This window comes from Ovis aries, chromosome 15 (assembly GCF_016772045.2).
Source record: "Ovis aries strain OAR_USU_Benz2616 breed Rambouillet chromosome 15, ARS-UI_Ramb_v3.0, whole genome shotgun sequence".
Taxonomy (NCBI): Eukaryota; Metazoa; Chordata; class Mammalia; order Artiodactyla; family Bovidae; genus Ovis; species Ovis aries.
Genome location: NC_056068.1, coordinates 58,819,380 through 58,843,775, shown reverse-complemented (window position 1 = coordinate 58,843,775; position 24,396 = coordinate 58,819,380).

Genomic DNA, 24,396 nt, shown 5'->3' with positions numbered 1-24,396 from the left:
GAATCACCTTGCAATGTGACTCAGATGTCACAAAATGAAGTTTGGAAAGGTATTTGTTCAAAACACCAATGACTGGACAGTAGGCTGAGAGCCATGAACACGGATACCTGCAGAACAAATTTGCTTTTTGAATCAGAAGCCAGCCTGCTGAAGCATCTCTAATACTTACACAGTAATCTAATTCAGGAGCCTCCTTCTTTTTCTCTTTTCCACTGATTTAGTCACCTTTTGGCAACTTCACAAGCTCCAGCAGGGGTCAGGAACCCCCCAAAGCAATTTGTGCTGAAGTCACAGAATATCAAGATGGAAAGACTTCATTGGTACAGCCCATGCATGCCCAGGGAATTGGAGGAGCAGACTATTCACCATGATGTACTTTCTGCTCCCCTCTTCAACCTGGGTTCATATGCCTCCTGGGAGGGTGGCTGAATCACCTTCTTGGAAAGAGTCATGATTTTGATAGATTTTCCTGCCAGAAAGTTTTATTTTCAACCAACATTTTGTTTTCTTCATATTCTGGTTAAATCTCCCTGGATTATTTTTGGGGACCTGGGGAAAGAGGCTGATCATCATCATGGTTACCCCTCTTCAATAGATAGATCTGAAATCAGATTTCACATGATTTTGGCCCTTCTGCTGCTGCTACTTGCATGCATTTTCTATGTAGAATATTTTCTTTTTAGTTTGTGACTTTAGTGTTGTTCTCTTGGTTATCAATTTTGTTAGTCTTTTGAATGAAATACATGCTTTCTTGCCTTGGCATTGTCAATGCTATCTGGGGTATATTAAGGCTATTTCTTTTGTGAGGGTGACTTTGTAACAACAGACCCTGTGGCTGTTTGCCTCGTCGCATGTTACATGTTTCTTTTTAACCTCCCCGACATCTCCATTCTCATTTGTGCTCCAGAACTGCCCTTCATTTAGACTCTTCTGTTTCTTATATAGACTAAGGTAATAAACTGATTAGTCTTTTCACTACTCACATATTCCCAAGATGATGAATCTGAATAAAACTGGAAGAAGATCCATTACTTTTGGACAAAAAAAAAGAAGTTTAGAGGGAGCAGACAGAAACAACTAATCTATAGAGAGCTCCTACTATGTGCCAAACCCAGGGAATTGTGGGGGGGGGGCAGTTCCTTGACAATACCAAGAAATTGGGGATACAATGGTGAATAAGACAGACAGGGTCCCATGTCATTTAATCCTCATAATAATTCAAGATAGTTATTATGACCAACTTGTCCCCATTCTTTCCATTTCATAGTTGAGGAAATTGAGCCGAGAGTGCAAAATCATTTAGTCACTGGGGTTAGGCTGGATTCTAGATCTGCCTTGTTTCAAAGACAGAGTTAATTTCCACGATAGCATATGGGGCTCTGCCTCTTTACTTCTGAGCCAGCAAACATGGATGGGGTGTGCCTTCAACCCTCCATGGGTGCCGTGTATTTGTCAACACTAAAATCTCCTTCATTTCCCATTACTGCCCTATGTTTGCTGAAGCCCCCGAGCAGTCATTGAACCCAGTTGCTTCTAGGTTTCTGCCTACTTTGCCCTCTTCTACATTTCAGACTTAACTACAAAAGTAACACAAACATTTTTCAGGAGTGACCACACCAGGATTTGTGAATTATATATTAAGGATATATTGTGGTTTAATCCTCTTTGCTACGATTAGTCAGAGCACCCACTTCCTCTGCCACAGACATGTGGCGGGGATCATGTGGCAGAACCCAATGAGCACCGGTCAGTAAATCAGGATTTCTGGTTTCCACATCCAGAGTGCATGGCCAAGGGAGGTCCCATCAGCTCCCTGGTTCTCAGATGAGGTGTTCTGATTACATTATTAACAACCATAGACCTTCTGAGTAACTATGGTCCTAAACCTGTATTCACGATATAGGAAGTGCAGTCTGGAAGTTTTATTGAGGACAATAGACCTGCCAAGAAACAGGGAAAACAAAAAAGCAAAATAGAAATGGGAATGGAGGGACAGTCTTTAACATTTTGGCACAAAAGTAGAAAGAGTATCTCTTTTCTAGTCTCTAGGACCTTTAGAGGTACAGCTCCTTCCACGGCTTCCTCCGCCCACCCACCCCCTCCGCACCCCCACCTCAAGGCTCCAGCCACTCTGGGACTGGTCACTAATGAGGAAATAGAAGAAAAAAGGTTTTGTTATTCTTCTTTTGTCCAGGGTAAGAATAGCTTTTGAAATAAGAACACATTTTTTGTGTGTGTGTGTGCTACCTTTGTCTACTTCATCATTTTGCTATTCAGTTATTGTGTGCTATTTATCACAAAAGACTTTGGGGAGAGTCTTGTGGATTTTGTTATATCATGCAACTATTTTCCACTTAAATTCCATCAAATAAAATTTCTCAAAATTGAGATGTGTTTCTGTTAACATGTCTTTCTAACTTAGGCTATTTGATGTAGTCAGATAAAAAGAAGATTAGATGAATTTGATAAAATAGTCATGATCACAGGTAAACAGGGATACATTTTATTTTCTCACTTGAAAGCGCAAGTTCTCTTTGACACAAACTGAGAGAAAAGACTACACAGACCGAGGGATGGTAAGCAGGAATTTGCGAGTGGGAACACATGCCTTCTTTAAAACTGTTCTGTGTTTGGTTATCCCACGTTATGGAAAGCTACGGGAAGGTTTTGTTACAAGTAAATGGAAATATATACAAATACAATTGTATACACATATTTGTCTCCAAACAGAGACCTACATTTATTAGTCAAACAGTAAAAGAAAAAACGTATTCCTGCAGTAAAGAGTTCAAGGCCAATTTGTCACAAAGTCGAGGACTTGTTTTGTTCTTTGAATCATCCCTGAATGACCTGTATACAAATTACAAAACCCTAAAGAGTTAAAAGTGTTTGTTTCACAGGAAATTGGAAGAAATTTATGTGCGCAAGTGAAGCTGAAAGGTCGAATGCGTGACTCACATCTATTGACAGATGGAATGAGCATCACATAAGCAGACAGTGAGTAGAAAACAAGCCGGTTGTGTGAAAGTATTTTTAGAGACTAATTTCTACCCAGCTGTGTCATCTATGAATGGGAGAAGTTTGAGAAAGTTACCTAGGGATGTCTGAGCTCAATCAAGTGAAAGTTAATGATACTGATTTGGCTTAAATATTCACTTTGAACTTGGATGTGCAAATAGAGTTAGTATTGGAACTAATTTCCAGGGAAGTTGGATTGTTCTTTTATCAAAACAACATACATTCCATATTAGGACCTCATTTTAGTATGGAAATCTGAGGTCAAGCTTCCATAAGTCACTGATAATTTCAGAATGCTAACCAATGGTGGCTATAATGTAAAAACAAGTTTTTCTGCCAACTGGTATAATGACTAAGTGTGTGATCTCTTGAGACAGACTTCGTGATGTGAATTCCAGCTCAGCTACTTAATAGAGATATGATTTTGGACACTTTTACACTTCTGTGCTTATTTTCCTTTCCTATCCATATGAGGTAAATAAAAACATGTTTCTCACGGGTATATTCATTAATAAGCCCTTTTTAAATGTCACACTCTTGTCTAGGTCAGGGGATAAAAATCCCTGCTCTCATGCAGCTTACATTCTAGTTGAGCAGGAATAAAGAGTAAACAAATAAATATGTAAAAATAAGCACATCAAATAGTGGTAGGTACTATGGAAAAAAATAAAGCATAAAAGTGCTTTGTTTATGGAGAGGGGGCTATGGCCATTTTAAGTCAGTTTGAGAAACTGACATATTCTAGATAAGTAACAGTCAACACCATGGGAATTAATATTTGTTTCTTTAGTAGGCCTGGTCAATTACAGTACTTCATTCCCCAAGTGAGAATGGTTGATTAAAAGGATGACAGCGTAAAGCCAAAATGCTCTAATCTAAGTGAATTCGGGGAACTGTACTGGAGGTACTGGAAAGATTCTGGGGAATCTGGATGTGGCATGACTCATGCCTGAAGATTTTGGCAGCCATGTTAACACCTCCTAGAACCTGAAAATAAATGCAAGTAGAGTCAAAAGTCAAGACTATATCCTTAGGACATTTGAGTTTCCACCTCAAGCCTTATCTATCTTTGGCATTTTTGTTTGTATAAGCCAGTAGGTTCCCTTTATTTATTGCTTTGGTTTGCCTTGGGCTTTCTCTCATTTGCCTGACAAAAGGCCAGAATCCTGACAAGCAAAAGTGTAATGAGGATGGGGATAACTTCTTTTTTTTTTTTTTTTAATTTTAAAATCTTTAATTCTTACATGCATTCCCAAACATGAACCCCCCTCCCACCTCCCTCCCCATAACATCTTTCTGGGTCATCCCCATGCACCAGCCCCAAGCATGCTGCATCCTGCGTCAGACATAGACTGGCGATTCAATTCACATGATAGTATACATGTTAGAATGTCATTCTCCCAAATCATCCCACCCTCTCCCTCTCCCTCTGAGTCCAAAAGTCCGTTATACACATCTGTGTCTCTTTCCCTGTCTTGCATACAGGGTCATCATTGCCATCTTCCTAAATTCCATATATATGTGTTAGTATACTGTATTGGTGTTTTTCTTTCTGGCTTACTTCACTCTGTATAATCGGCTCCAGTTTCATCCATCTCATCAGAAGTGATTCAAATGAATTCTTTTTAACTGCTGAGTAATACTCCATTGTGTATATGTACCACAGCTTTCTTATCCATTCATCTGCTGATGGACATCTAGGTTGTTTCCATGTCCTGGCTATTATAAACAGTGCTGCGATGAACATTGGGGTACATGTGTCTCTTTCAATTCTGGTTTCCTCGGTGTGTATGCCCAGCAGTGGGATTGCTGGGTCATAAGGTAGTTCTATTTGCAATTTTTTAAGGCATCTCCACACTGTTCTCCATAGTGGCTGTACTAGTTTGCATTCCCACCAACAGTGTAGGAGGGTTCCCTTTTCTCCACACCCCCTCCAGCATTTATTGCTTGCAGATTTTTGGATCGCAGCCATTCTGACTGGTGTGAAGTGGTACCTCATTGTGGTTTTGATTTGCATTTCTCTAATAATGAGTGATGTTGAGCATCTTTTCATGTGTTTGTTAGCCATCCGTATGTCTTCTTTGGAGAAATGTCTATTTAGTTCTTTGGCCCATTTTTTGATTGGGTCGTTTATTTTTCTGGAATTGAGCTGCATAAGTTGCTTGTATATTTTTGAGATTAGTTGTTTGTCAGTTGCTTCATTTGCTATTATTTTCTCCCATTCAGAAGGCTGTCTTTTCACCTTGCTTATATTTTCCTTTGTTGTGCAGAAGCTTTTAATTTTAATTAGATCCCATTTGTTTATTTTTGCTTTTATTTCCAGAATTCTGGGAGGTGGATCATAGAGGATCCTGCTGTGATTTATGTCTGAGAGTGTTTTGCCTATGTTCTCCTCTAGGAGTTTTATAGTTTCTGATCTTACATTTAGATCTTTAATCCATTTTGAGTTTATTTTTGTTTGCGGTGTTAGAAAGTGATCTAGTTTCATTCTTTTACAAGTGGTTGACCAGTTTTCCCAGCACCACTTGTTAAAGAGGTTGTCTTTACTCCATTGTATATTCTTGCCTCCTTTGTCAAAGATAAGGTGTCCATATGTGTGTGGATTTATCTCTGGGCTTTCTATTTTGTTCCATTGATCTATATGTCTGTCTTTGTGCCAGTACCATACTGTCTTGATGACTGTGGCTTTGTAGTAGAGCCTGAAGTCAGGCAAGTTGATTCCTCCAGTTCCATTCTTCTTTCTCAAGATTGCTTTGGCTATTCGAGGTTTTTTGTATTTCCATACAAATCTTGAAATTATTTGTTCTAGTTCTGTGAAAAATGTGGCTGGTAGCTTGATAGGGATTGCATTGAATTTGTAAATTGCTTTGGGTAGTATACTCATTTTCACTATATTGATTCTTCCAATCCATGAACATGGTATATTTCTCCATCTATTAGTGTCCTCTTTGATTTCTTTCATCAGTGTTTTATAGTTTTCTATATATAGGTCTTTAGTTTCTTTAGGTAGATATATAAAGCATGCATCTCAATCATGCCATGGAGATAAGGACATGGATTCATTTTTTCTTCCCCCCAAATAGGTGAATCTATACAGCTGTGTGCTAAGTCACTTCAGTCATGTCCGACATGTGCGACCCTGTGGACTGTAGCCCACCAGGCTCCTCTGTCCAAAGGATTCTCCAAGCAGGAATACTGAATGGGGTTGCATTCAGTATTCTCCAGGGGACCTTGCCAACAGAGGGATCGACCCGGATCTCTTATGTCTCCTGCATTGGCAGGTGAGTTCTTTACCACTAGTGCCACCTGGGAAGCCTGGTCAGTTATGGTACTTCATTCCCCAAGTGAGAATGGTTGATTAAAATGATGACAGCATAAAGTCAAAATGCTCTAATCTAAGTGAATTCAGGGAATCTAAGTGAATCTATAGTATGAGTGAAACTTCTTAGCTTTTTCCTCCTGGATCTCCCAATGTTCATATCAACTTAAAGGGACTCTAAAATGGGAAAATATTTGTGCTAAAAAGGAATTAAAAATTATTAAGTCCAATATTCTCTGGGTTTGGATAACGGAATTAAGACTTAGATAAATGGAGAGAAATTTTTTTCCCGAAGTATTAGTCTACTTTTTGGCAAAACATATCTCTGTCTTCAATGCATTGTTTTTTCCCACTTCAGCATTAATTCTGCCTGTTTTCTCCTAACAAAGGAGTTTGATAGCATTTCCTTTGCTGAATTCTATTTCCATAGAAGCAGAAATTTTGTGTAACAAACACAATGAGAAACTTCTGCCACTACTGTTTCTTGTTACTTTATCTTTTGTTAAAGTTAATACTGAATCCCCTGGCAATGTGCTTCTCCATATGACCTCTTTATCTACCAAATTAATAATCAATTACACCTTCTTCCTTATGTTACATTTTCTGCAAGAGAAGATTTTAGAAGTCGCATGAATTTTTTTCATCATGTTTCTAAACAAGAAGATATTTAAGTCTACATCTTTAAGGTCTATAAATAATATAATCACATTCATTTTTTGAATCATTTTGAATATGAAATGTGCTGTGTTTGATAGAAAAGCAATATGAAGTATACTCATCTCTTAAAAGTCTTTGCACATGTTTCTTACTATCTTTGAGACTCAGTTACCTTGTTGGTAAAGCAGAAATAATCATGTTTTCCCTGTCAACCATCCATGGATGTTCTGGAGTGCAACAAAGGGATTGCATACTATAAGAAGTAGTTTGCAGTGCTAGATACATGCAATGCCTCATTATTGCTAATCACTGCAGAGTTGTTAATTTCTCACCATTGTTTTGAAAGGATGAGTAGCAACTGAGGTCTCAGTGCCGAAGGAGTCTTTGGGCCTAGAAAAGAAAACAACAGTCTCAAAGGCCCTTGCTGAATCATCTAACTTCAGAGAAAGCAAAACAGAGCTTTAGGTCCTGCCCTGACGCTCCTGGCCGGTTGCATCTATCTGGGACTTATTACCCCCTGTCCAGAAACCTCCCACCCCCTACACCTGCCCAGAAGACTTATCACCACCCCTGCCCAATTAAAACTGCCATCTCAACTAAAGAATACCCCAAATATCCCACCTGATTAACATTTCCCTTATCACTTCCACAAACCTCTCCAGAAACATGGAGCCTCCCTGATCCCTCCCGGCACTCAGCCTGGTCGTTAGGTCGACTGTCACCCCTCCTTGCCTGAATAAAGGTAACCTACTTCTGTTGAGGTCATCTTTCCTTTTTTGCCTTGGCCCTTACAAGTGCCACCTGAATAACACAGGAAAACACTTTGAAGGTGCCAGCTTGGAATGAAATCTCCATGCTTGTGAATTTTTGATGAAGAAAGCACTGTAGTCATGATCTTTCCTAGCACTTTTAAAAAATACGTGTTCCCAGAGTTTTTACAAGTTACTACAGGAGGTAAGTCCAATTGACAGAGCTCCAGGGCCCTCTGCATCCCTTTCAACCTAAGTAGTTCACTTGCGTGTACTTTTGTTTTTTTATACTATTTTCCCCCCTGAGATACAATTAGAGGGGGAAAAAAAAGCTTCTGGATGTTCTAACTGACATCTCTCCCCAGAACCCCTTCCACCACACACAAACATGTAAACAAAAAAGTTTAAAAACTCCAGATAGAATCCAGCGTCTTCAGGTACTGATGATGAAATTGAAGGCCAAAGGGATGAGTGATTTTCCAGTGTTACCCACCCCTACTTCTGGTCATCAGTGATGTAAGGACTAAATCCCAGGCCGTGAATCCTCAACCATCACCATCTCATCATTCTGCCTCATAATGTGATTGAGAAGACTTTCCAATCCAACAGTGTAACTTTTGATTTTGTTTTATTTTGTCTGGAGAGAAGCACAGTATATCAGCTGTGTTATCAGATTGATCCATGTAGCACTAATAATCCCCAAAGTATGCCCTCAGACGATTCTCTTCTCAAAGTGATGGACTTTCACCAAAATAAATGCAGCCCCTTGTTGTATAGATTGGAGTTTCAATCTAAGATTTCTACTGAGGAAACACCTGTCAAGATTAAGATTCAGGTAACTATGATTATTTTGTGACTCATCAGCAATTTCTTCTATTTTATAGAAAAGCTATCAAATAGAATTTAAATTTTTTTACAGCCCCTCTCGAGTAAGGCGACCACTTATTACAAATTCTAGTAAGAATTTATTGACCAATTGAGGACAATTTGAGAGCTAAAAGAAATACAATAAATAATTACTCTGGGAATATTAATGTGTAAATTAGAGTTTTTCTAGGCAAACTGAGAAGTGAGATCACTGTGTTCATTAACCATCCTGTAGATGTGTTTGATGGAGAAGGCAATGGCAACCCACTCCAGTGTTCTTGCCTGGAGAATCCCAGGGGTGGCAGGGCCTGTGCCATCTATCAGGTCACACAGGGTTGGACATGGCTGAAGTGACTTAGCAGCAACAGCAGCAGCAGCAGATGTGTTTGAGATTAGTGAGGGTGAACTATTGGTTAATTGAACATGACTTACAGTCATAAGTATTTAAGGATTGGTACTAATTGTCTTGCATTCTCAGAAAGAATGGCAATATTAGCAATATCATCTTCAAAATTAACACACAAGAAGAGTAAGTGAATTCCTCTCTCTCCTCCCCCCTCCTCATCCCCTCTTTGAGCATGCATGTACACACACACACACACGCACATGCATATTTTGGATATAAACTCTAAAAGCAATTAATTCTTAATAAGGAACAACAGGACTCCTTTCTCTTTAACAAAATTCTGTCAAAGATTACCCTTGAGACAAATTATATAATCAGTTTAAACATGACTAAGAGACATCTGATCATTTCCCAACACTTCCTCTTTCAAAGAGAAAACAAAACAAAGCCAACAATTTGAAAGGTAATAAAAGATACCTGACCTTAGGGAAGAAAGTAAGACTCAGAGACGTCTTAATGTTTGTGGTTTTACAATAGTGACTTATAGTCAAAATTATAGAAACCTGCTTTGGTTAAGATTTCTGGTCCATAGGGTTAATAATTATTTTGCTGATAATGGATCGATTTTACATAAAATATTTCATATTCTTCACATGAAAAGTTATGACCAACCTAGATTGTATATTCAAAAGCAGAGACATTGCCGACTAAGGTCTGTCTAGTCAAGGCTATGGTTTTTCCTGTGGTCGTGTATGGATGTGAGAGTTGGACTGTGAGGAAGGCTGAGCACCGAAGAATTGATGTGTTTGAACTGTGGTGTTGGAGAAGACTCTTGAGAGTCCCTTGGACTGCAAGGAGATCCAGCCAGTCCATTCTGAAGGAGATCAACCCTGGGATTTCTTTGGAAGGAATGATGCTAAAGCTGAAGCTCCAGTACGTTGGCCACCTCATGCGAAGAGTTGACTCATTGGAAAAGACTCTGATGCTGGGGAGGGATTGGGGGCAGTAGGAGAAAGGGACGACCGAGGATGAGATGGCTGGATGGCATCACGGACTTGATGGACTTGAGTCTGAGTGAACTCTGGGAGTTGGTGATGGACAGGGAGGCCTGGTGTGCTGTGATTCATGGGGTCGCAAAGAGTCGGACACAACTGAGTGGCTTAACTGAACTGAAATGAACTGAACTGAACATGAAAACAAATGTCTGTTACAATATATCTGCAGTATTTACCCTGGTAACTTTTGGTGACACTTTGATGGAAAATACTTGGGGATAGGCACTCATTATTCAATTCAGTTCAGTTCAGTCACTCAGTCATGTCCGACTCTTTATGACCCCATGGAATGCAGCACGCCAGGCCTCTCTGTCCATCACCATCTCCCAGAGTTTACTCAAACTCATGTCCATGGAGTTGGTGATGCCATCCATCTTATCCTCTGTCTTCCCCTTCTCATCCAGCCTTCAATCTTTCCCAGCATCAGGGTCTTTTCCAATGAGTCAGTTTTTCACATCAGGTGGCCAAGAATTGGAGTTTCAGCTTCAGCATTTGTCCTTCCACTAAATATTCAGGACTGATTTCCTTTAGGATGGACTGGTTGGATCTCCTTGCAGTCCAAGGGACTCTTAAGAGTCTTCTCCAACACTACAGTTCAAAAGCACCATTTCTTCGGTGCTCAGCTATCTTTATAGTCCAATTCTCACATTCATACATGAGCACTGGAAAAACTATAGCTTTGACTGAAGGACTTTGGTGGCAAGGTAATGTCTCTGCTTTTTCAATATGCTGTCTAGGTTGGTCATAACTTTCCTTCCAAGGAGCAAGCATCTTTTAATTTCATGGCTGCAGTCACCATCTGCAGTGATTTGGGAGTCCAAAAATATAAACTCTGACACTATTTCCACTGTTTCGCCATCTATTTGCCATGATGTGATGGGACCAGATGCTATGATCTTAGTTTTCTGAATGTTGAGTTTTAAGCCAACTTTTCACTCTCCTCTTTCACTTTCAACAAGAGGCTCTTTAGTTCTTCGCTTTCTACCATAATGGTGGTATCATCTTCATATCTGAGGTTATTGATATTTCTCCCAGCAATCTTGATTCCAGCTTGTACTTCCTCCAGCCCAGTGTTTCTCATGATGTACTCTGCATAGAAGTTAAATAAGCAGGATGACAATATACAGCCTTGACGTACTCCTTTCCCTATTTGGAACCAGTCTGTTGTTCCATGTCCAGTTCTAACTGTCTCTTCCTGACCTGCATACAGATTTCTCAACAGGCAGGTCAGGTGGTCTGCTATTCCCATCTCTGTCAGAATTTTCCACATTTTGCTGTAATCCACACAATCATAGGCTTTGGCATAGCCAATAAAGCAGAAATAGATGTTTTTCTGGAACTCTTTTGCTTTTCTGATGATCCAGCGGATGTTGGCAATTTGATCTCTGGTTCCTCTGCCTTTTCTAAATTCAGCTTGAACATCTTGAAGTTCACGGTTCACACATAGCTGAAGCCTGGCTTGGAGAATTTTGAGTATTACTTTACTAGCATGTGAGATCAGTGCAATTGTGTGGTAGTTTGAGCATTCTTTGGCATTGCCTTTCTTTGGGATTGGAATAAAAGCTGACCTTTTCCAGTCCTGTGGCCACTGCTGAGTTTTCCAAATTTGCTAGCATATTGGATGCAGCAGTTTAGGATTTGAAATAGCTCAACCTGAATTCCATCACCTCCACTAGCTTTGTTCATAGTGATGTTTCTCAAGGCCCACTTGACTTTGCATTTCAGAATATCTGACACTAGGTGAGTGATAACACCATCATGATCATCTGGGTCATGAAGATTTTTCTTGTATAATTCTTCTATGTATTGCCACCTCTTCTTAATATCTTCTGCTTCTGTTAGGTCCATACCATTTCTGTCCTTTATTGTGCCCATCTTTGCATGAAATGTTCCTTTGATATCTCTAATTTTCTTGAAGGGATCTCTAGTCTTTCACATCCTATTGTTTTCCTCTGTTTCTTTGCATTGATCACTGAGGAAGGCTTTCTTATTTCTCCTTGATATTCTTTGGAACTCTGCATTCAAATGGGTATATCTTTCCTGTTATCCTTTACCTTTCACTTCTCTTCTTTTCACAGCTATTTGTAAGGCCTCTTCAGACAACCATTTTGCCTTTTTGCATTCCTTTTTCTTGGGGATGATCTTGATCCATGCTTCCTGTACCATGTCATAAACCTCTGTCCATAGTTCTTTAGGCGCTATGTCTATCAGTTCCCCTGAATCTATTTCTCACTTCACTGTATAATCGTAAAGGATTTGATTTAGGTCATACCTGAATGGTCTAGTGGTTTTCCATAATTTGTTCAATATAAGTCTGAATTTGGCAATAAGGAGTTCATAATCTGAGCCACAGTCAGCTCTTGCCTTGTTTTTGCTGCTCAATAGCTATGAAAAGAAGAGAAGCGAAAAGCAAAGGAGAAAAGGAAAGATATAAGCATCTGAATGCAGACTTCTAAAGAATAGCAAGGAGAGATAAGAGAGCCTTCCTCAGTGATCAATGCAAAGAAATAGAGAAAACAATAGAATGGGAAAGATTAGAAATCTCTTCAAGAAAAATAGAGATATCAAGGGAACATTTCATGCAAAGATGGGCACAATAAAGGACAGAAAAGGTATTGACCTAACAGAAACAGAAGCTATTAAGAAGAGGTGGCAAGAATACACAGAAGAACTGTACGAAAAAGATCTTCATGACCCAGATAATCACGATGGTGTGATCACTCAACTAGAGCCAAACATCTTGGAATGTGAAGTCAAGTGGGCCTTAGAAAGCATCACTACAAACAAAGCTAGTGGAGGTGATGGAATTCCAGTTAAGCTATTTCAAATCCTGAAAGATGATGCTGTGAAAGTGCTACACTCAATATGCCAGCAAATTTGGAAAACTCAGCAGTGGCCACAGGACTGGAAAAGGTCAGTTTTCATTCCAATCCCAAAGAAAGGCAATGCCAAAGAATGCTCAAACTACCACACAATTGCACTCATCTCACACGCTAGTAAAGTAGTACTCAAAATTCTCCAAGCTAGGCTTCAGTGCCGTGAATAGCAAACTTCCAGATGTTCAAACTGGTTTTAGAAAAGACAGAGGAATCAGAGATCAAACTGCCAACATCCACTGGATCATCAAAAAAACAAGAGAGTTCCAGAAAAACATCTATTTCTGCTTTATGGACTATGCCAAAGCCTTTGACTGTGTGGATCACAGTAAACTGTGGAAAATTCTGAAAGAAATGGGAATACCAGACCACCTGACCTGCCTCATGAGAAACCTATATTCAGGTCAGAAAGCAACAGTTAGAACTGGTCATGAAACAACAGACTAGTTCCAAATAGGAAAAGGAATACGTCAAGGCTGTATATCATCACCCTGCTTATTTAACTTCTATGCAGAGTACATCATGAGAAACACTGGCCTGGAGGAAGCACAAGCTGGAATCAAGATTGCCGGGAGAATTATCAATAACCTCAGATATGCAGATGACACCACCCTTATGGCAGAAAGTGAAGAGGAACTAAAAAGCCTCTTGTTTAAAGTGAAAGAGGAGAGTGAAAAGTTAGCTTAAAACTCAACATTCAGAAAACTAACATCATGGCATCTGGTCCCATCACTTCATGGGAAATAGATGGGGAAACAGTGGAAACTGTCAGACTTTATTTTTCTGGGCTCCCAAATCACTGCAGATGGTGATTGCAGCCATGAAATTAAAAGACACTTACTCCTTGGAAGGAAAGTTATGACCAACCTAGATAGCATATTCAAAAGCAGAGACATTACTTTGCTAAAAAAGGTCCGTATAGTCAAGGCTATGGTTTTTCCAGTGGTCATGTATGGATGTGAGAGTTGGAATGTGAAGAAAGTTGAGTGCCAAAGAATTGATACTTTTGAACTGTGGTGTTGGAGAAGACTCTTGAGAGTCCCTTGAACTGCAAGGAGATATAACCAGTCCATTCTAAAGGAGATCAGTCCTGGGTATTCTTTGGAAGGAATGATGCTAATGCTGAAACTCCAATACTTTGGCCACCTGATATGAAGAGTTGACTCATTTGAAAAGACTCTGATGCTGGGAGGGATTGGGGGCAGGAGGAGAAGGGGATGACAGAGGATGAGATGGCTGGATGGCATTTCCGAGTCGATGGACATGAGTTTGGGTGAACTCTGGGAGTTGGTGATGTACAGGGAGGCCTGGAGTGCTGCGATTTGTGGGGTCGCAAAGAGTCGGACACGACTGAGCAACTGAACTGAACTGAACTGATTAGAGAAATGCAAATCAAAACTACAATAAGGTATCACCTCACACTGATTACAATGGCCATCATCAAAAAATCTACAAACAATAAATGCTGGGGGGGGGTAAGGAGAGAAGGGAACCCTCTTGCACTGTTGGTGGGAATGTAAATTGATATTGCCGCTGTAGATAACAGTATGGAGATTTCTTTAAAAAACTACAAATAAAACTACCATATGCCCCAACAATCCCACCACTGGGCCTATACCCTGAAGAAACCATAATTGAAAAAGACATTTGTACCCACACGTTCATAGCAGCGCTATTTACAATAACTAGGACATGGAAGCGACTTAGATATCCATCACAGATAAATGGATAAAAAAGCTGTGGTACATATAAAGAATGGAATTTTACTCAGCCATAAAAAGGACTGCATGTCTGTCAGTTCTAATGAAGCAGATGAATCTAGACCTTATTAAACTCGGTGAAGTAAATCAGAAGGAGAAAAACAAATATCATATATTAATTCATATATATGTAATCTATATATGATCCCCAAAGAGTCGGACACGACTGAGTGCCTGAACAACAGCAAAGGGATCTAGAAAGATGGTATAGGTGAACCTATTTGCCGGGCAGCTTGGAGACACAGAGATGGAGACACAGACATAGAGCACAGATTTGTGGACACAATTGGGGAAGGAGAGGGTGGGACAAATGGAGAGAATAGTATAGAAACATATGCATTACTGTATGTAAAATAGATACCTAATGGGAATTTGCTGTATGATGCAGGGAGTTCAAGCGGTGCTCTGTGACAATCTAGAGGGAGCGGGATGGGATGGGAGGTGGGAGGTGGTTCAACAGGAATGGGACAATATATATAGCTATGGCTGATTCATGTTGATGTATGGCAGAAACTGACACAATACTGTAAATAATTATCCTCCAATTAAAAATAAATTTAAAAAAGCAAATATATGTGGATAGGAAAATTTATCTGAATAAAGAGATGAGGTATAAAAACACATGAAATACTGTCTGAGAATTGCTTCTCATAATCATTCTCTACAGTTCAAATTTCAATGCAAACTTCATGAGAGCAAAGAATTTACCTATTGTATTTATTATTGCAATTCCTAGATCTAGTATGGTGCCTGACATGCATCAATAGTAGGCAGTCAGTATATATTTGATAAACTTCATAAAGGCATGAAGGAATGATCATCATTAGCTAATTCATATTTACTTTTTACAAGTATCTCTGTGTCAGTTGAATTTTGGGTAGAACTGGTCTCGTATTTGCAAAGACCAACTGTCCATTCTTTTAAAGTCATGTTGTTGTTTAGTTGCTAAGTCAAGTCTGACTCTTTATGACCCCATGGACGGTAGCTCTCCAGACTACTCTGTCCATGGAATTCTCCAGGCAAGAATACTGGAGTGGGTTGTCATTTCTTTCTCCAGGGTATCTTCCTGACCCAGGGATTGAAGCTGCATCCCCTGCTTCACAGGCAGATTCTTTACCATTGAGCCAACTGGGAAGCCTTTGATTTCCAATTTATTAGACTTTTCTTCTAATTGTAGGAAACACCTACTTTTCAACCTAGGATACTCAGGTCATACTTTTAAAACTTTTTCTTAAGTGGAAAAGTCCATTAGGAACATTACCGACTATATGTGGCATTCACCAATGTTTCCTCCACTTTAACTCAGTGGACAAGGTTCATTTATTATTATTTATGGTCCAAGGATGCCAAAATTTACCTTAAGATCCCCATTTATAAATGCTTATATGGAGTATGCACTATATTATTTCAGAAAATGGAAGATCCAGCAGAAATAGCCTTTCAGAAAAATAAAACAGAAGCTATGTTCTTCATCTTTTTAACCCTACTTTTAACGACCTTTAGTCACTTTTGCTTCACAGGTGGCCCTAGTGGTTAAGAACCCACCTGCCAGTGCAGGAAAAGTAGAGACTTGGGTTCAATCCCTGGGTTGGGAAGATCGCCTGGAGTAGGAAATGAAGACCCACTACAATATTCTTGCTTGGAGAATCCCATGGACAGATGTGTCTAGTGGGCTATGGTTCACAGGGTCACAGAGAGTTGGACATAACTGAAGTGAATTCACACAGAGCACACAGTCACTTTCAAGGGCTTCCTAGGTGATGCAGTGTTAAAGAATCCACTTGCCAATGCAAGATACAGAAGAGAAGCAGGTTAGATCTCTGGGTTGGAAAGACACCCTGGAGTAGGAAATGGCAACCCACTCCAGTATTCTTGCCTAGAACATTCCATGAACAAAGGAGACTGGTGGAGTACTGTCCAAGGGGTTGCATAGAGTCAGACTTGACCGAGCAGCTGAACATGCATTCACACATACAGTCACTTTCAAAGAACTGCATTTATTCTCCCCCCAGTCTCTTTCCTTATACAGAGATGAAGAGAAATGAAGGCTTTATATGCAGGAATTTGGATTTATCATATAAACTTGAGGCATCCTGAACCAACAATGGACACATTCAGCTGTTTCTACAGAGGAAGGATTTAACCTATTTTAAAAGTAAAATAATTTTCACCAACAAATAATAACCTGATTTAACCAGTTTATAAGCAACAATCTAAGCAAGAATCTTGTTTAGTTTTTCTTATTCACAGTTTGCAATATTTGCCCACAAGTTCCTTATTATAGCTCCAGGAAATGGTTTTCAACCTTTTTTGACTAAAAATCAGAAAACACACACATACACACAGAATTTTTAAAGAAAAATTTCTTTAAATTCACAGACAACAAAAAAAGAAAACTACAGGCCAATATCACTGATGAACATAGATGCAAAAATCCTCAACAAAATTCTAGCAATCAGAATCCAACAACACATTAAAAAGATCATACACCATGACCAAGTGGGCTTTATCCCAGGGATGCAAGGATTCTTCAATATCTGCAAATCAATCAATGAAATTCACCACATTAACAAATTGAAAAATAAAAACCATATGATTATCTCAATAGATGCAGAGAAGGCCTTTGACAAAATTCAACATCCATTTATGATAAAAACTCTCCAGAAAGCAGGAATAGAAGGAACATACCTCAACATAATAAAAGCTATCTATGACAAACCCACAGCAAACATTATCCTCAATGGTGAAAAATTGAAAGCATTTCCCCTAAAGTCAGGAACAAGACAAGGGTGTCCACTTTCACCGCTACTATTCAACATAATTCTGGAAGTTTTGGCCACAGCAATCAGAGCAGAAAAAGAAATAAAAGGAATCCAAATTGGAAAAGAAGAAGTAAAACTCTCACTGTTTGCAGATGACATGATCCTCTACATGGAAAACCCTAAAGACTCCACCAGAAAATTACTAGAGCTAATCAATGAATATAGTAAAGTTGCAGGATATAAAATCAACACACAGAAATCCCTTGCATTCCTATACACTAATAATGAGAAAGTAGAAAAAGAAATTAAGGAAACAATTCCATTCACCATTGCAACGAAAAGAATAAAATACTTAGGAATATATCTACCTAAAGAAACTAAAGACCTATATATAGAAAACTATAAAACACTGATGAAAGAAATCAAAGAGGACACTAATAGATGGAGAAATATACCATGTTCATGGATCAGAAGAATCAATATAGTGAAAATGAGTATACTACCCAAAGCAATTTACAAATTCAATGCAATCCCTGTCAAGCTACCAGCCACATTTTTCACAGAACTAGAACAAATAATTTCAAGATTTGTATGGAAATACAAAAAACCTCGAATAGCCAAAGCAATCTTGAGAAAGAAGAATGGAACTGGAGGAATCAACTTGCCTGACTTCAGGCTCTACTACAAAGCCACAGTCATCAAGACAGTATGGTACTGGCACAAAGACAGACATATAAATCAATGGAACAAAATAGAAAGCCCAGAGATAAATCCACACACATATGGACACCTTATCTTTGACAAAGGAGGCAAGAATATACAATGGAGTGAAGACAATCTCTTTAACAAGTGGTGCTGGGAAAACTGGTCAACCACTTGTAAAAGAATGAAACTAGATCACTTTCTAACACCGCACACAAAAATAAACTCAAAATGGATTAAAGATCTAAATGTAAGATCAGAAACTATAAAACTCCTAGAGGAGAACATAGGCAAAACCCTCTCAGACATAAATCACAGCAGGATCCTCTATGATCCACCTCCCAGAATGCTGGAAATAAAAGCAAAAATAAACAAATGGGATCTAATTAAAATTAAAAGCTTCTGCACAACAAAGGAAAATATAAGCAAGGTGAAAAGACAGCCTTCTGAATGGGAGAAAATAATAGCAAATGAAGCAACTGACAAACAACTAATCTCAAAAATATACAAGCAACTTATGCAGCTCAACTCCAGAAAAATAAACGACCCAATCAAAAAATGGGCCAAAGAACTAAATAGACATTTCTCCAAAGAAGACATACGGATGGCTAACAAACACATGAAAAGATGCTCAACACCACTCATTATTAGAGAAATGCAAATCAAAACCACAATGAGGTACCACTTCACACCAGTCAGAATGGCTGCGATCCAAAAATCTGCAAGCAATAAATGCTGGAGAGGGTGTGGAGAAAAGGAACCCTCCTACACTGTTGGTGGGAATGCAAACTAGTACAGCCACTATGGAGAACAGTGTGGAGATTCCTTAGAAAATTGCAAATAGAACTACCTTATGACCCAGCAATCCCACTTCTGGGCATACACACCGAGGAAACCAGAATGGAAAGAGACACATGTACCCCAATGTTCATCGCAGCACTGTTTATAATAGCCAGGACATGGAAACAACCTAGATGCCCATCAGCAGATGAATGGATAAGAAAGCTGTGGTACATATACACAATGGAGTATTACTCAGCCGTTAAAAAGAATTCATTTGAATCAGTTCTGATGAGATGGATGAAACTGGAGCCAATTATACAGAGTGAAGTAAGCCAGAAAGAAAAACACCAATACAGTATACTAACACATATATATGGAATTTAGGAAGATGGCAATGACGACCCTGTATGCAAGCTAGGAAAAAAGACACAGATATGTATAACGGACTTTTGGACTCAGAGGGAGAGGGAGAGGGTGGGATGATTTGGGAGAATGGGAATTCTAACATGTATACTATCATGTAAGAATTGCATCGCCAGTCCATGTCTGACGTAGGGTGCAGCATGCTTGGGGCTGGTGCATGGGGATGACCCAGAGAGATGTTGTGGGGAGGGATGTGGGAGGGGGGTCATGTTTGGGAACGCATGTAAGAATTAAAGATTTTAAAATTAAAAAAAATAAAATAAAATAAGAACTAAATATAAAAAAAAATTCACAGACAAGTATACACACACACACACACAATTAAAATAAAAGTTTCTTAAAGCAATACTTATCTAGTTATTTGCAATACATTCTTGTATTTCCCATTTTATTCTAACATATGACATTTCAATTATTTAAAACACTAAACCTTAAATTTTTATCTACCAAATTGATTTATGATCCTCTAGTCAGTCATAGAGGGTTTCCCTGGTGGCTCAGATGGTAAAGAAACCTCCTGCAGAGGATCCCCAGGAGGAGGGCATGGCAACCAACTCCACTATTATTGCCTGGAGAATCCCCATGGACAGGGGAGCCTGGTAGGCTACTCTTTATGGGGTCGCAAAGAGTTGGACACAGCTGAGCAACTAAGCACAGCATAGCACATTGAGTCATAGAAAGCACATGTTTAGAGAAATTTTCAGTCGTGATGTAAAAAATTTTGTCACATTTATTTATTTGTGGTTCTAAATAGGAAAAGGAGTATGTCAAAGCTGTCTATTGTCACCCTGCTTATCTAACTTCTATGCAGAGTTCATCATGAGAAATACTGTGCTGGAAGAAGCACAAGCTGGAATCAAGATTGCCGGGAGAAATATCAATAACCTCAGATATGCAGATGACACCACCCTTATGGCAGAAAGTGAAGAGGAACTCAAATGCCTCTTGTTGAAAGTGAAAGAGGAGAGTGAAAAAGTTGGCTTAAAGCTCAACATTCAGAAAACTAAGATCATGGCATCTGGTCCCATCACTTCATGGGAAATAGATGGGGAAACAGTAGAAATAGTGTCAGACTATTTTCTGGGGCTCCCAAATCACTGCAGATGGTGATTGCAGCCATGAAATTAAAAGACACTTACTCCTTGGAAGGAAAGTTATGACCAACTAGATACCATATTTAAAAACAGAGACGTTACTTTGCCAACAGTGGTCCATCTAGTCAAGGCTATGGTTTTTCCTGTGGTCATTTATGGATGTGAGAGTTGGACTATGAAGAAAACTGGGCACCGAAGAATTGATGCTTTTGAATTGTGGTGTTGGAGAAGACTCTTGGAGATCCAACCAGTCCATTGTGAAGGAGATCAGCCCTGGGATTTCTCTGGAGGGAATGATGCTGAGGCTGAAACTCCAGTACTTTGGCCACCTCATGTGAAGAGTTGACTCATTGGAAAAGACTCTGAAGCTGGAAGGGATTGGGGGCAGGAGGAGAAGGGGACGACAGAGGGTGAGATGGCTGGATGGCATCACTGACTCGATGGACATGAGTCTGAGTGAACTCCGGGAGTTGGTGATGGACAGGGAGGCCTGGCATGCTGTGCTTCATGGGGTTGCAAAGAGTCAGACACGACTGAGCGACTGAACTGACTGAACTGATACTAATATTCATTATGTTTATTATTATTGTTGTTATTAAAGTCCTTCAATCTTACAAAAGAATCCAGCACACCATAATTCTCATAAACAAAACATGTGATGAGAAATCAAAGCCTTTCATGTCTAGTTGCCTCTGTGGTAGACAGAGTTTTCCAACATGGCCATCACAAGATAGCTCCTTCTCCATGTTCTGCTTGCACAGTGACACTGACATTTCTCCTACTAACTTATGGGGTCCCTGGTGGCCTGGAATCTGTGTAGGTCTGTGTCTTGCTGAGAGTGAAGCTACGTGACTAGTCATACAAGGTAATACCGTTTCTTCCTGGAAGCTCACTCTTGGCCCCTAGTCGTCAGGCTCTGAAGAAGAAGAGAAATGGCATGGAGAAGGTCACATGTAAGTGTTCTGAGTGACAGCCCCCGTGAGGTCCATCCATAGCTGACATCAATTTCTGGACCTGTGAGTAGGTGAAATCTCATGATTCTGGTCCTAGCCTTCAAATTACTTCAAGTTTTTGAGGCTTCTCAACTGAGAACTCAGGTGTTGTGGAACAGGAATAAGCCATCAGTGCTATGCTTTTCCAAACTCCTGATGCACAGAATATATGAATATAATAAAATAAGTTCTGTTTTATTCAGTTAAGTTTGGCTTTGTTTTGTATGCTGTAATAGCATACTATAACAACTTCCAATTCTATTCTATCTTCAAAAGATTTCAAATTGACAGTTTTTCTGAACTAATACTATTGAAGTGTGTAAGAAAAAAATTGCTATTTTGTACCAAACTTTAGGAGTAGATCATAAATAAACTAAGGCCTACTGTTAACTGCAAACTGTTAACTTATTCCTTTTAAGTTGTTGAATTTTCTCATTTGAATTATATAGCTATCTTTGAAAGGATCTTCTAGCTTTCCTGGAAAAATGAGACTATAGAGACATCAGGATATGTGTAGTATGTGGTAAAAGAGTTAATACGCACCCAAGTTTACTAACTACTAGAAATAAGCTGTTTCTGTACGTGTGTATTCCTAGTATGCACATCTAGGAAAAAAATCAGTTATTCAAAATTGAGAAACTGCATCTATATATACTTTGAAGTATGCTTCAAATCATTATCATTAAATCATTATTAATTTAATAATGGCCTGGCTTTGGTTATATGAGTGCTTAGGCTGTGTCTGTTTTATTCTCAGCCATATGCTTACCAACACATCATGTATTTATTGAAAGAATGAGGAATATACTGCCAGAAGCAACCCACAAACTATTTTTCTTTCTCCTTTTCTTCAAGGAAGTGTAACATGGATGAAATGCAAGCTTTATATAAAAATGAAAATGCCTAATCATTTTCATGTGATAAGTCATTCTAAAGAGAGCAGGATCTCTCTAGATATATAAACAAGGCCTTAATTTTTCAGTGATTACTAGATTTATTTTACTTTATATTACTTTGCTTATATTTTTTCCTCTCTATAATGTATAAGCCTATGCATCATTCTGACATCTACATGTCTTCAAGAAAATAACCATAGCTTAATCCCTGAGACTCCAGATTTAAACAAAACATTGCTCATCGCTACTTAATTTTTAAAAAAATCACAAATTCTATAGTAATTCTGTATATAATGACTTGTAAGTATAAACAATCACTTTTGGAATATACAGAAATCAGAAAGTACTGTATTTTACTATTCCAGTTGCTTTATAGTCTCTGGTGTTTTCAGCTCAGTTCCTTCTATGCAAACATATTATATTTTTTCTTTATGTTGAAGAATATTTTTGAATATGGTGGGAAATATGAAAACACAAGATGTTGCATTACAGAAATATTCTATTTAAAGTTTCTTTGTAGATTTAAACACTGTACTCACTGTACAGTTTGTGTGTTAAAAGATTCTGTTTATAGTGACTGTCCAAGGCTATTTTAACAACTAGGGTTCCTTTTCTCTACTGTAAGTCTTTGAGATCTTCAGTATCCATGATAAAACAATCCTTGAAAAAGGATATGTTCACCTGACACCATGCAGTTTGATTTTTTAACTAATTATCTGGACAACTCAATGGCAGAGGCAGTCATATTAATAACATATAAGGCCAGCTTTTCCACTTCCTGATTTCTTTGCCCAAATTGTTGAGAGAAGTGAAAAGATGAAAAGCAAGCCTGAAAGAAAGTCAGTTAACTAAACTGTGATTGTTGATTAAATAACTGTTTCAAATGATTGGAGTCAAATTTATTTCCCTGGTTAAACACAGTTTAAGATAAATTTTGGATATCAACTCTTTAAGTGTTTTAGTGTTAGTTACTTAGTAATGTCTGACTCTTTGTGACTCCATGGACTGCAGCCAACCAGGCAAGGATACTAGAGTGGGTTGCCATTTCTTTCTCCAGGGGATCTTCCCATCCCAGGGATCAAACCCAGGTCTCCTGCACTGCAGGCAGATCCTTTAACCAACTGATCTACAAGGGAAGCCCAACTCTTTAAGGGTTGCCTACAAGCTGGAATCAAGATTGCCAGGAGAAGTATCAATAACCTCAGATATGCAGATGACACCACCCTTACGACAGAAAGTGAAGAGGAACTAAAAGACTCTTGATGAAAGTGAAAGAGGAGAGTGAAAAAGTTGGCCTAAAGCTCAACATTCAGAAAACTAACATCATGGCATCTGGTCCCATCACTTCATGGCAAAGAGATGGGGAAACAGTGGAAACAGTGCCAGACTTTATTTTGGGGGGCTCCCAAATCACTGCGGATGGTGATTGCAGCCATGAAATTAAAAGACGCTTACTCCTTGGAAGAAAAGTTATGGCCAACCTAGGCAGTATATTAAAAAGCAGAGACATTACTTTGCTGACTAAGGTTCATCTAGTCAAGGCTATGTTTTTCCCTATGGTCATGTACGGATGTGAAGAAGGCTGAGCGCCGAAGAGTTGATTCATTTGAACTGTGGTTTTGGGGAAAACTCTTGAGAGTCACTTGGACTGCAAGGAGATCCAACCAGTCCATTCTGAAGGAGATCAGCCCTGGGATTTCTTTGGAAGGAATGATGCTAAAGCTGAAACTCCAGTACTTTGGCCACCTCATGTGAAGAGTTGCCTCATTGGAAAAGACTCTGATGCTGGAAGGGATTGGGGGCAGGAGGAGAAGGGGACAACAGAGGATGAGATGGCTGGATGGTATCACTGACTTGATGGACGTGAATCTGAGTGAACTCCGGGAGTTGGTGATGGACAGGGAGGCCTGGCATGCTGCAGTTCATGGGGTCACAAAGAGTAGGACACAACAGAGTGACTGAAGTGAACTGAACTGATTCAGATACATGCTGACCTAATGCATATTCATAACTAGTATGACATCATAACTAGTTGACATCCTTGAATGGAGTAAATTGCCTTCAAGAGAATAGGGTAGTGAGAAATAAACCTTAAAA